Raw genomic sequence first — 11,604 nt, forward strand, 5'->3', positions numbered from 1 at the left:
ATTCACTGTCGCCTCTAATCGAAAACAAAAATCTATTTATAACTTTTTATTCTAATTTTCCAACGGCTAAATGTTTCGGTTTCATGGTTATATTAATTCACATAAATTTGTTGGCGACTCGTGATCGCCAAGGTATTCTTTTAAACCCAATATTGAATATTTATTTTCTATCTTTTAAAATATCTTTCATTACTTAAGCTGATTTTTTATTAATAGAATTACATTTAAAAATCAATCAAAAACTTAATCTTTTTAAGCGAACATAAAATATTTATTTCTTCTCTTCCAGATCAATGTAACGGATACTTTCTTTTTATTTCATTACTAATGCAGACTTATATATTCACTGTCGCCTTTAATCGAAAACAAAAATCTTTTTATAACTTTTTATTCTAATTTTCCAACGGCTAAATGTTTCGGTTGCATGGTTGTAATAATTCACATAAATTTGTTGGCGACTCGTGATCGCCAAGGTATTATTTTAACTCTATATTGATATGCTGGTTGGCCTTGTTTTGGCTATGCTATATTTTAATAAATCGCCAATTTTGGATCTCCTACCAATGCTTCTGTGTCCGCTGGGAACAATTTACATGTACTTTTTAATTTGGCTTTTGACTAGGCAGGTTGTGGGGGATTCGTCTCCCATGGCCTGACCTATAATAGATATTACTATGCAAAACTTATTAAACTGAAATTCTTATGAATGATATTTTGTAACTCGAGCTCTGCAAATATACTACTAAATAAAAGCCTTTTTTTTATATATTCTAATCCGGCTCAACTATTATTTTCATCACTCTTCTATTTTCATCATCTCCTGATTTCTGCATTAATCTTCAGTTTATCAATATCTCCAACTACTCCTCACCACCTCAATACTTAAATTGGCACCCTTGGCTTTCCTTTCATGATAACTGCCATCGCCGGGATTTGAGCCCGGTTCACCTCATTGGAAGGCGAATGCTCTATCCACTGAACCATCACGCCTCTCTTGTCTTGATTGGGGTATAGCAGAGTTAGAGACTTCCACTAACTCACGCTAAGTCTTATTCAGATGTCAACAATTTACAGACAATATTCAAAGCTTGCCAACATCGGTGTTTTCAGAATTGCGAATGAGTAAGTGTTTGACGTAAGGTTATTCAATTCTAAAGGGTTTGGATTTAAATTACACCGTATAAATTGTATATTAAAACTCGATTTGATATTATCCTGAAATGAAATGTTTCTTCACATAATTTCTTTGGGTTGTTCAACACAATATTCGGAGGATTTATTCCACAGTTTTTAATGTGTGATATGTGCATGTTTGACTTACTTTATTTTTAGAAATAGTGTATATGTCTGTAACCGGCAAGTATGAAATCCGGCATTGTATAAAATGCCTAAAATTAGAAGGCAAAGTATGAAATGATTTATATGTCACACATTGCCTAGGCATTCTATAGAACGCCGAATGAGAAACCAGCAAAGTATAAAATGCATCTCCGATTCGTCAAAATGTCATTCAAAAATGACAAATTCTAAACGTCATCCGATTTTATATTAATTTATTCGTGGATATAATTACATTTATTCGATATTTTAATATTCACTGGCGATAGATTGGAAGAAACATCAGAGTTTGGAGTATCGGGCAAATATATACCGGGCAGTGGCACTGAACCTTAAAAAACATCAGTGTAGGGCATACCGGGCAAATATATACCGGGCAGTGGCACTTGACCTAGTATATATTTCGGACATTTACCGAGGGTCTAGTCATACTAGGTCTAGTTAAGTGCCACTGCCCGGTATACATTTGCCCGGCATATCCTACACTGATGTTTTTTTAACGTCAAGTGCCATTGCCCGGTATGCCCTACACTGATGTTTTTTTAAGGTCAAGTGCCATTGCCCGGTATACATTTGCCCGAAACTCCAAACACTGATGTTTCTTCTAATCTATTGCCAGTAGGTATTAAAATATCGAATAATTGTAATTATATCCACGAATAAATTAATATCAAATCGGAAGTAATAAATATTTCGGACATTCACCAAAGCGACTATGTGATTGTCAACATTCACAGGTGAAAGTCAACAACCACCGATTTCGATCATTCACAGTAACATGCTCATCATTTACATAATAACCTCATCAGGATGTTTATTTCATACTTTGCCTAAATAGCATTTGGCATTCTGTAGAATGCCTAGGCATTTTATACAATGGCGAAGGAAAGTATGTAATACTTCTCACATTTCATACTTTGCCTAAGAACATCCGCCATTCTATACAATGCCGGCGTTTCATACTTTGCCGGTAACATATCCATTCCAAATTGATAATTCGTTCTTAATATAGTATTGTATAAATAACTTTACTGACTCACATGTCTTAAATTTATCTTACTGTAATTATAGATTTTAGTATAACTGATAAATAATGTACATAGTTTTTGGTAAATTTACACCAAGTAAATTTAGTGAATTAAAGTAGCGTAAAATAACATTGAAAGACTAGATCCTAGAGTAATGTATGGCGTTTCAATACACCACTTTGGTGTATTAAAACAATGGTTGCCAAGAATAGTTTCAATCATTTTTTTTCCCTTTCAGATGCACTAAAAATTTTTACCGAGAAATAAAAGTGAATGCAACTTATTTATTATTTAATAATTACTAAACGTTTAACAGGTTACAGTATCAATTTTAATACATATATTTATCATTAAATGCTGCTTGAAAAAGTAATATCGGAGCATAATTTTAAAATAAATAAACACCGCTTCAAATATTTCCTTTCATTAGGAATGTAATCAATATGAAAAACGTAATAATAAGCAGAGAATTTTAAAAAAAGAATGTTGCTAGTATGAAGTAGAATGTTACTTGTAACTTTAAATTAATCAGGAAGAAGTATTTTGCAAGTAAGCAATCCCTTTACATATTTATTCTAAGCGTATGAGGCATTTCAGAAATATGTGTTTGAATATATTCAAATTCAAGCAACTGTAAGGTATAGTAATCGTTATTTGCATCAAAGCAAAAAAAGTAGATATAAATGGAAAATGATAAATTTGAAGTTATACTGAATGTAATTCAACATAACCGTTTTAGTGCTCTTGTTTACTAATAGCGAAAATTAACTAATTTATACACTGTAAAACCTGTGGTATACAATATCTTCGATTTTGATGTTGAACAACGAAAAAACTAATCATAAAATATTTTCGCTTCTGAAAGCACCAATGATTGAACACTTTTTTTTATCGTCTGTAGAATATTTATAATTGAACACGAGTTAACGCGAGTTTGTTGTTGTCTTCGTTGCGCCTATGCATCAATCATAACAGAAGGCCATCTTTAATAAACGTATATAAATTTATAGTTGCGTAACGAGGATATTTATATTTTAATTTTTGTGTCTCCATAAACTTCATTAAATAATTTTCTAAGGTATAATTTATATCTACTTCTGTTCTGTTAAGCCTAGTTAGAATTCGTCTTCATATTCTCTTTGTGCTACGTGTATATTTGATTTACAACGTTTGTTTTAAAAATTAATGCGTATATGCTTCTTAAATTAATGCTCCTAGCTTTATATTATCTCATAAAAATATTTTTTCTAACGCTTATCCGTATCTTACTGTAATTATAAGTAGTAATGTTTCTGATTTCCAAAAACGGTGGCAGCAACTTTGCACCAAATATTGTAAAAGGATACTCTTGATGTTTTACTATGACAAGAACTGTCCTTGGTTCTGCACCCCTTTGGCTTATTGCACCAAGTATTGTAAAAGGATATTCTTGGTGTTTAACTTTGACAAGAACTGTCTTTGGTTCTTCACCCCTTTGGCTTATTGCTCCAAGTATTGTAAAAGGAAATTCTTGGTGTTTTACTATGACAAGAATTGTCCTTGGTTCGGCACCCCTTTGGCTCATTGCACCAAATATTGTAAAATAATATTCTTAGTGTTTAACTTTGACAAGAACTGTCCTTGGTTCTGCACCACTTTGGCTTAAAGTAGTTGACCCAATTTTTGGTGTTAAGATACACTAACATTTTTATAGTGAAGAACTTGTGCACAATTCTCAAATTGCACTTTTATTTTCTTTAGATATTTGGGCTTTAGTATTAGCACATTTAACTCTTGATAAAAATTATTGCTAAAAAAAATTTGCCTCCTTTCAATAAAATCTAGATGTGAATAAAAAAATTTTATTATGTTTTAAAAGATTCAGTTAAAGCTATCTTTGACATTTGAAAGAAAAGCAAGATTTTTATTCATTTATTTTTTACTCCAATGCGCAAATAGCTAAACTACTCATAAAATGAAATCCCTTAGAGAACTAAGATTGAAATAGATGATAATTCTCTCTATCTTTTAGAAAATTCTTACTTTGAATAATTCATATTGCTAAGAAGTTAAAAATCTTCCGACACGATTCGTAAAACTTTCATGACATTTTACGAAATGATACATCACAAACGCTAATGCAGTTTAAATATTAGAAATTTAGATGAGGATAGATTTTGAGAATAATTCTTCGTTTATAGTATTATCATTCATCGCAAAAACACTTCTACTTTTAAAGAATTTTCTTTTATGCTAATCTTTTTTTATTTAAATTTGTCTTAGAAGAGGAGAAATGTAAGAACTTTGAAAGCATTATTCAAAACACTTAACTGAAAATATTTCAGTTGTTAGAAGAAGAACTTAAGTACATTTGCTGTAGGTTCTGATAAAAAAAATCCATTTGTGATAGTTAGTCTCAGGTTATTAGAATAGTTATGCAATATATTTATTTTGAGATACTCTTGCATTTTCTGTTACTCTTGAAAGTGGATTAAGTCGATTTTCTGCAAATTCAATAATCGGTTTGCTCAGAAGAATCTTGGATAAAGTGGTCCCGTAGGATTTCCACTCGTTTTATGAACACACCAACACGCTGAAGGTAGGTGAAATAGCTGAGGGTTTTTTTTTTTTTGCTATTGATAATAGAAGAAGCTCATTTTTTTAAGAAATTCAAACCAAGATTGTGAAAAGACGTTTAAAGTGACAATTTAGATTTTTGTCCAAAAAAGTGGGGCTATCATAAAAGTGTACACTCTGAAAACTTCCATCTTTAGATCATGATCAGTGACGAGAATTGGTGGTCTCGTAAAGCCACCCAATTTTACCCGTATAGCTACTATAATACGAGTATATAGGTATGTCCGTAAAAATACAGGTATGTCTGTAAATTTTTCTCGCAAAATATGTGTCCTTAACATTAGTTTATCTGATTATTCTTAGTTGAAACAAAGAAAACCATGCGGCGAGCGAAATATATTGTTGCGCTGCCATCCATCGAGGAGTGAGAGAATTGTATGTTTATCGTCCATAATGAAGAACAGTAAAAAAGTGGCTTCGATTGGGCTCTAGCCCGAAAATTCGTGTTAGTAACTTGATGTTTTAACCACCATTGAAGAAGAGCGTACATCTCAAAATTGAGTTGGGGAACTTTTTATAATAACCATATAAATTAACGACCAACACGATTAATTTTGTTGAAGTTCGTTACAATTATGGGTGCTGAACTTTTTCCTCAAAGAGGTTAAATGACTTCTATGGTTCGTCCTTTTTTTCTAAAAAAAGAGATCTGGCTTTATAAATTAACTGACAAGACTCTGAATTTTACATAAATTTTTCAGCTGGTGTAGTAATTTTTTATTTAAAATTTAAAATTAGCCAATTACCTTAACTGAAGCAGAATTTTACTTATAAAAAGCGCGACTAAGAGGCTACTTGAATTTCTACCTTCTTAGTAATGCTATTTATCTCCAAGCTGTAACCTTTAACTGGAATAATCATTTCAACTGAAACTGGAGTACTCATTTTATGCAAACTCAATCAGCAATTAGACGGACGAAGTGTTCCACATGAAATTTTCCTTTTTTTCATGGTGCTGGTGTTTTTTTTTTCATACCTTCTAGTTTTTACACAGTTTTACTGACCACTGATAACACTTTTAATCGTGTATCACTGCTGGAGAGATATTCAAGTATTAGCTGCTTCCAGTAAAAGTGGAATATTTACGTTTAAAAGAAAGAAAAAAATCTTAACTTGTGCCGAATATTAAAGAAAGGTTGGCAAAGTGGCTAATAGCTGAAGGAATAGGTCAGTGATAGCCATGACTTTCAAGTAGAATGATACTGTTTCTTTACCAATATTAATTTAACTCCCTTTATTGATTTTTCACGTGACTGAGTTCTTATAAAATGGTCGAAATATTAGTATACCTTTATTTGTTCCTGTTTTTTACTACAACTACAATCTTCCGAATTTTGGGCGTTTGCGCACTCTGGGGGATAAAAATAAAGTTTTAATAAACAGTTTTCCTATTTCCGTTAAAACAGTCGTGATGATGGCGAGTTAAATTCTAGTTTATTGGGAAATGGTAAAAATTTTGCTAGGCAACCAATATCCTTCGTCGAAAGTACGGCGATAAATTATTATTATATGCTATCAGGGTACGATTAAAACTTGCGGTGAAATCTGGTGCAGAGCTTCAGCTAACATTTGAAACCGTTAGCTAGTCGAAAAGTAGCCAAGTCTTTGATTGACAATAATTTCACCTTGACAAAATGGCTTTAAATATTTCTTTGCCAGAAAATGATTTTCAGGAAAAATTTTAATACATTGCACTACGAAAAAAAATCAGAATTTCGATTGATGGTAAAATGGCTGTTTGGCGATAATATGCCCAGAAATTTATTAGCAACAAGGACATTGTTTAAAAATATGTTTTCAGTAGACATTGAACATCAGATGAGAATAAAATTATTTTGTAAATCAGAAATTGGTGTAAACTTTGCTTTACTATTAATTCTAGTTTGTGAAAGCGATTAAAACTTTCATTGACATCGGACACGACACTCCAGTATTTGAGCGTTCTAGCTGACCTCAAGTACGTTGAAAGTTTGACTGTAGGTAGACTATGACAAAGTCGAGATTGAGTTGTTAAAAATGTAGTGAAATTACTTTCTTTTTATCTTGCGCATGTACTGTAAAATAAAACAAACTACAAAATGGCTATTTTCCCAGTATAAGCTAAAGAAAGTGACTATTAAAATGTCAGCGCCCATCGTCTTATTTACAGGACAGTTTCCTTTTTGAAAGACATATATTGTAGTAGGACAATTGTTTCAATTTTGTCTTTTATCTAGGGAGAATTAAAAGTTTCCCTGCCACCATAATTTATTAGTGATTTAAGTTTCTATCACTAGTTGATATTAGCCATTTAGTTGTATCACATATTATACCATTTTTTTCATAAAGCCACTTTTTGCACCACTTCAATATAAAAGGTCGGGATAAAACGGGTTAATTTACACAGACAAACAATAAAATCACTTTAGAGTATACTTTTTCAACACAAGCTTAGAATCTTAAACATTAAGAATAAGAATATTAATTTAAATATTATTTTAACTACTATCACTTTAAAATAAAAAATTCTATTATTTTGTCACTTTTAAGAGTTAAAAATAATGAAGTTGCACGATTTTAAATGTATTCATTCATTTAAATCAAATTACAAATAAAATGTTTTATCTAAAGTAAAACTAAAAAAGGGTATGGTTGATTTTAAATAAATTAACTCATTCGAAATGTCCAATGATGCATTTTCCAGTGGAAGGCCGATGTAGAACTCGATAAAATGGATTTCAATTAACCAATTTTCTTTCTAAGCAAACATCCATAAAGTAATAAACAAAAACTAGTAGAAAATTTAGAAGAGGCTGTAACTCACTGTTATATTGAATCTAAAGAAACCAGAAAAATAAAATTATATTCGTATAACAGAAAGTATATTCGATTAATCGAACTAAGTGTTTTCTGCATTACTCTGATATTGATATTAAATTCTCCAGTTTCATAATTTCAGAATCATTTAGTAAGTTTATCTACATTTTTCTTTTAAAGCTAATTTATTGTGTTAAAAAAAAATATCCACTTTAAAAAAAAAATAAAGAAAAATCTGGATGCCTTTGTATTAGGAATTCACTCCCTAGTTCCATTTTGAAGGAAAACGGTATGGGAAGCGCCATCTAGTGTATGTAATGAAATTGACTAAATCATATAAAATTTTCGTAAATGGATGGCAAGAAATATTACGTGAATGAAGAAGAAACGATTATAAAATATGCATTTTACGTCATTGGTAAAAAAAAAAAATTATTGATATCAATATCTGCCCATTTCGGAACAGTTGCTTAAGACATTTCTTCAGTTAATATGATAAAGCGCTGTCCAGTTGTCCATACATTGCCCATTTTTGAGCTCTTGAAACATGTCAAATGTTATTTTAGATTTTTAAAGCAAATGAATGTTTTAATCAAGTATTATCAACACAAGTAAAATAGGTTATGAAAACAATTAAGTCTGTTTTAATAAATATTTCGTTACAAAATTAAAAGTTACATACTCTCAAATTGACAAAAAATACTTAGTTACGATTTAAACATATTAACTTACAAAACCAAATGAACAATTCAGATTACGTTGGCATTTATTTCAACAGGTTTAAATTAAATTTGTATTCTATTTTATGTTCTATGATTTTAGTAACAATAGAATTTTTAAATTAATTTTGTCTCCTAAAGTATTCAAATCAAATAATGGATGTTTAAAATTAAATCTAAATTTAAAGTTTATTGTCGAATTAATTAAATTAGTGACTAAATTTTCTTAAATTTAATATTTAATTTAAATTAACTTTTTATTTCTTTTTTACTATTTTTCCATCATGGCTACAAATTGTGTCACAGAAAAATATAGATGGTGTGAAACTCAATACTTAGTTAAACCATGACTGCTTAAATTTACATTTTTAAATAATTTTTTTAGATAAAAAATGTGCTATGTTAATGTCGTTAATTAAAATTAAATGAGTAATTATATTAATAATATACTTCTTTAATGTTATTGATAGTTTAGATGAAATAATGAATTACTAAGGAATCTAAGCAATACGATTAATATTTTTGACATGAAATAATTGGTATTACTAAAATATATTTTCTGAATTCTAACACTCACTTTTTTAATTAATTTCAGAAAAATTAAGCGTTAAATTTTTAAATGAATATTGATTTATAATTAATCTTACTTTTATTCCTTACACACCGAAGAGCCATACATTATGACCACCCTCCATCTATGACAATGGGCTCGCCCAGGTTTTCATGGTTTCTCGCCCAGGAACAATGTTTTCATGGGGCACATTAGGACCCATCCTCATAGAACAACCCCTGACGTCTGTAAGCTACTTGAACATAGTTCACTCATTCATTGAAGCAGTTTTTCCTGCGGGAATGGTGTTTACTGTACCGTTACCCCTTTGGCTGTGATCTCAAAATTTAAATTTAGTAACGGTTACCCAGGTTATTTAGTAGACAAATATCTAATGAATTACAGAAAACTTTCAACATTTAAAACTCATTTTTATTGCACCTCTAAATCTTCAAAAACATAATTTCACACATTTCCAAATGCCAACATGGGAATAAACATTTATACATTAATTAAAACAAAAATGCAACCTTAAAACACTCAAGCATAACCTTCAACTTCTACAGTTCAAAAAAAAGACATTTATAAAATAAAAACTTCATTTAACATTTCTAAAAACCCAGACTTGGTTTATGATATCTATAAATTACACTTAAATGCTGATTGTTCTCCTACACAAAAAAAAAACACAACATAACAGTTCAGAATTTTCGGTAAATGATTCCTCTAAAATGTTAACGAAATAAAATTTAAAGTTTTATAAGTACCCTACGGAATTTACTGCTTTCACTCTGGAACCGCCCACCGGAAAGGTAGATGAACTCATGGACAAACTCCTCGGCTAGGATCTCGAAATTTCTCCAGCTATTCTAATTTCAAGCGACTTAGGCATGTAGAAGGGGGACACCGGACGTCCAGCATAGATTCCTTCGGACTTGGCCCATCGTCTCAAAGATATCGGCTTTTGGCTAATCCCGGTAGTCCTTCCCGCTAGAGACTTCAGTTTAGCTTTCCCTAAGGTTACGATCCACCATCTCCGAGATACTGTCACGAACCACTCCTTCAGCGGACAAACTCCGTATCCCCAGGATACTGCTCTGATTAACTGCTTACTACTGGTACTGCAACTGCTACTAGCCACATTCATCGCTTCTCTTTTATCCTCCCGTCAACAAGGCGAAAGAATCTAGACTGACCTGTTTACCACGTCCAGAGTCATCCCGCATCCGGCGGACGTCAGAACCAAAAAAAAAGATCCCTGAGAAAAACCGTCATGAATCCACTAATACCCTATACAAGTTATAATACCATCTTCAATAAATATTAATAAATTTAGTTACATAGATTTTACCCAAAAAAATCCCTTTTTAAAAGACTAATTCAAAATTTCTAAAGAAAATATCATTATGATTGAATTTAAACTTTACCGTAGTGGTGCCATCTACAGACAAATAATCTATCTTTAAAAGTATTACAAAAAAAAACTTATAATAAATTTCAATTTATTACAATACCATCGCCTCACCGAAAAAAAATTAAAATACTTTTAATTTTTTGAAACACTATAGCACTATGTTAAAATGACCTGGAACACTATCAAGAAATCAAGAAAACTAAATTACTGGTTTCACACAAAAAATTCCGTTTTTTCCTTTTCTCTAAGCTGTTCATAAATAATTCCTACTTAAAGTTCAAAATCTCTAAAAGCACCACGCGGCTTTAAACCTACTTTTAGATCTTTATCACTAAAATCAAATCTGACCCTAACAATGTGCACCTTGCAAGGAAACAGAAAAGAGGAATCAAATATGCGCCAAAGTAGTTTAAACTACACTTAACTTTAAAAAACATTATAACTCAGATTTACACTTAGCAATACCTTTTCCAGCGGCCCATAGGGGGTCAGGAAAAGATTGTACAGCAACGTTATCAATCTTCAGCTTTCAAATTTTAAACATCTAAAGATTCATAATCTGCATTTTCAAAATAACATTAAAAAAACAAAAATGGGACAAACCCAGTTTTGACTGATTACATACATCATTACAAATGCCAGTGGAGACCTACACTTCACACTTATGTACATAAAAGGACCGTGGTCCACCTGAAAACAAAAAACAGTCTCCACCGACCTACTACATTCCGGCTTATGTAACCAAAATATGCACCGCCAGATATAAACTCCTCCTCCATATTTGGAGAACATTTGACATTCCACCCCAAAACATTTATAACCCAATTTAAAACAAGAAAAATTTAGTTGCACCCCCCTCTTACAAATTCTAATTTCTTATGACCCGTCCATTTACTCGTTGTCTTAAGTTATAACGAGGTTGCGGAAAAGGCACGAATTTACCTGTCTCATACAGTAGATTTTCTGGAGCAGGTGTTTCTACTCTTTCCCTATCTATACTGCCACTGATTTGGTCACCGAACCCACTATCTCTGGATCGCAAAATTTCCAATCTTTGCTCCGCCTTTGCCACATTCTCCACATGAACAACCCTAGTATAGCCAAAATTTTTTGTATGTTGGATTTTCAAAGTGACCGGAGATA

This window comes from Parasteatoda tepidariorum, chromosome 10 (genome assembly GCF_043381705.1).
Source record: "Parasteatoda tepidariorum isolate YZ-2023 chromosome 10, CAS_Ptep_4.0, whole genome shotgun sequence".
Classification (NCBI taxonomy): domain Eukaryota; kingdom Metazoa; phylum Arthropoda; class Arachnida; order Araneae; family Theridiidae; genus Parasteatoda; species Parasteatoda tepidariorum.